The sequence below is a fragment of the Martes martes genome, assembly GCF_963455335.1.
Source record: "Martes martes genome assembly, chromosome: 10".
Classification (NCBI taxonomy): domain Eukaryota; kingdom Metazoa; phylum Chordata; class Mammalia; order Carnivora; family Mustelidae; genus Martes; species Martes martes.
This window is the reverse complement of record NC_137898.1, coordinates 54,921,723-54,925,000: the sequence shown is the minus strand read 5'-3', so window position 1 is coordinate 54,925,000 and position 3,278 is coordinate 54,921,723. Positions and strand designations below refer to the sequence as shown.

Here is a 3,278-nt window from a genome sequence, read left to right as displayed (position 1 = left end):
CCACTCCCTAATTTGAACTAGAGTAGGATGACTCAGAAGGCCTTAGAGCCCTCTTCCTTGTTGTTATTCAGTACCACTTTTACACATCATGGTGTTAGTGTTATTTTTATACTTGTTATTTCTCCAGCCTATGTGATACTTTCCTAATTATTTTACTTTGCCTCTATTATTGTAAATCAAAATCAACACCTCTGAAAAGTTTAATGTTGTTAGGACAAAGGTAAAGCTGGGGGATAGAATCTGTGGGTCAGAGTAGAGACTAATAATGCAAGGCAACAACCGTAGATCCCAGAGTTCAGAAATAGAGTCATAGGAGAATTAATTGTCTTTTTTCGGGAAGAGGAACCCTCCAGACCCTAGGGATTAAGGGCTCTGTGGGAGATACGCTGGGGTTTGGACATCTGCTGCAGCACAAGTATAAACTTTCCTTTGTAGGCATGACAAATACAATGAAGTCTGAAGGGGAGATGTTGCTGTAGTCTGATCGTAAAAGAATCATGGTCATGGCTAAGCCAAGTGGTGCTGCTCAAGGGTGGGTTCTGGGAGCCAGGCACTGGAGATAAGGGATAGGAGGTCTGAGAAATAGTTGAAACAAGAAATGCCTGAAATAGGGTTGAAGCTGTGAGGAACAGAAGAACATTAGGTAGGTATTGTTTAAATATTTTTGGTAGAGGTAAAGTCTCTTACTTTGTTTCTCAATTTCAGTATTTTTTTAAGTATAGATCAAACAGTGTATTTTAAAATAAAGTATATTCTTTTGTTTTTATTTTTGCTATCCAGAATTTTTAGAGTAAATTTTGATAAAAAAAATTCTATAGAAAACTTGAGAAAGCCCTCAGAAATAAGTACTTCCTTCATCTGTCCATCTTACCTGGGTTCTCATTGAGCTGAGGGGCTTGGGGAACGTCCCAAGCAGAACCACCTCACTCCAACTTACCACACCAACCATGGACTGTAGAAAAAGAGGAAAATAAACTAAATAAGAAGAATTCAATTTCTTCATTCCTTAAAAACCACTACCTGATACCCTAGAAAGAGAGTCACCAGCTTTCCTAAAACCCTATTTCACAGACTTATCAGAGAAGAGCATTTATCACTTTCAGTTCATGACCCACAAGGCTGAAGGAGCCTCCTTTCCAGATTCAAATCCAAGGGTCATCCCATGTCTCAAATGTATTTGATGTTGATGGTTGCCAGAGGGGAGAGGGATGGGGGGGATGTGCAAAATGAGTGAAGGGGACTAGGAGGTACAGGTTTCCAGTTATGGAAGGAATAAGTCACAGGAATAAAAAGCACAGAACAGAGAATATAGTTAATGATATTGTAATAGTGATGAAACAGGACAGATGGTAGTTACACTTGTGATGAGTATAGAAGATGAACACTTAAAACTAATGTAACATTGTGTCAACTATACTCAAATAAAAAACATGTTTAATGTTCATTAATTTTACACTAAATCATCCCAATGTTGTATTCATTTATCTGCTTAGTATCACCTTGTTAGAGGGAACTTCCCTCACAATAAATTTAAATAGACACCAACTTCATTAGTATCCAATGCCATGCTTTGTTTTTCTTATATCACTTATATATCTTATATCCCTTATATCTTATATCCCTTACATCTTCCCAGTATACATATTTAAATATGCACATATATGACATCTGTACCCCCCAAACTTTCTTTTGTTTATTTGAATATTGTCTGTCTCATCCCCCAAATAATAACATTATAAAATCAGATTTTCTTACATTTGTTCACTATACTTAGCAGAATTGTTAATATTTTTTAATATCTGAATCAATCCATATATTAAGGATATATTACATCTTTCTTGATTTCCTGTTGATCATCACCCAAAATTTACTGTATTCTTTATTGGATGTGGTTTGGCCTTTTAAATATTTGATAATTTGTTTTATCTGCAATTTCAAAAGAATGGAGAGAGGATGTCCCCTTCAAATGATACCAAGTTCCACCCCTCCTATTTCCTCCTGCTGGAAGTTCCCGGCCTTGAAGAGATGCACGTCTGGATTGGGTTTCCTTTTTTTTCTGTGTATTTGATCGCCCTTGTGGGGAACATCACTATCCTGTTTCTGATCAAGAATGAACAGAGTCTTCATCAGCCTATGTTTTACTTCTTGGCTATGTTAGCCTCCATTGATCTAGGTCTGTCCTCATCCACTATCCCCAAAATGTTGGGCATATTCTGGTTTAATTTAAAGGAGATTAGCTTTGGAGGCTGTGTCACCCAGATGTTCTTTATTCATATATTCACTGCCAGGGAGACTGTTGTGTTGGTGGCAATGGCCTTTGATTGCCATGTTGCCATCTGCAGTCCTCTGAGATACAGCCTGATTCTCACAAATAGGATGATTGGTCTCATCCTTGTTGTAGTGTTTCATTTTGGTTATCCCTCTGGTGTTTCTCATCTTGCGACTTCCCTTCTGTGGACGCCACATAATCCCCCACACATACTGTGAGCACATGGGAATTGCTCGGCTGGCCTGTGCCAATATAAAGGTAAACATGATATTTGGATTAATTCTTATATCAATGGTGTTTGTTGATGTTGTACTGATTGTTATCTCCTATGTGAGAATACTCTGAGCTGTCTTCTGCCTTCCTTCTCAGGATGCCAGATTCAAAGCACTTCATACATGTGGCTCCCATATCTGTGTTATCCTAGCCTTCTTCACTCCAGCTTTTTTCTCCTTGACCCACCGGTTTGGCAGGAATGTTCCCGTATACATTCACATTCTCCTCGCCAATCTGTATGTTGTTGTTCCACCTGCTCTCAATCCTATCGTCTATGGAGTGAGGACTAAGCAGATTCGAGAAAAAGTTTCAAACATCCTTCTTTTTTTTTTTTAAGATTTCATTTTTTTTTTATTTATTTGACAGAGAGATCACAAGTAGGCAGAGAGGCAGGCAGAGAGAGAGGGGGAAGCAGGCTCCCCGCTGAGCAGAGAGCCCAATGTGGGGCTCGGTCCCAGGACTCTGGGATCACGACCTGAGCCGAAGGCAGAGGCTTAACCCACTGTGCCAACCAGGTGCCCCTCAAGTATCCTTCTGAAAAAAGACTGACATAAACTGTCTCAGAGATAACTCACTTTAATCTAGGGGAAAGAGATTATTTTTCTCAACTACAGAATCTTGTAACAGAAAAAAGACTTGGATCTTAGTATTATGTCATCCATAATTTCCCTAGCTCTCCCATCTTAAACATATAACAAGATTAATGTCAAAACAATCACCGTGAATTTTATAGAAC

At 38.7% G+C, this 3,278-nt stretch overlaps 1 pseudogene across 1 annotated transcript; it reads left to right on the top strand.

Moving 5' to 3' along the window:
- Positions 1-1,953: 1,953 nt before the first annotated feature.
- LOC308350842 (olfactory receptor 52E8-like) lies at positions 1,954-2,878 on the top strand (annotated as a pseudogene). Its single transcript has one exon. The product of its transcript is annotated as an olfactory receptor 52E8-like (transcript).
- The last annotated feature ends 400 nt before the right edge of the window (positions 2,879-3,278 follow it).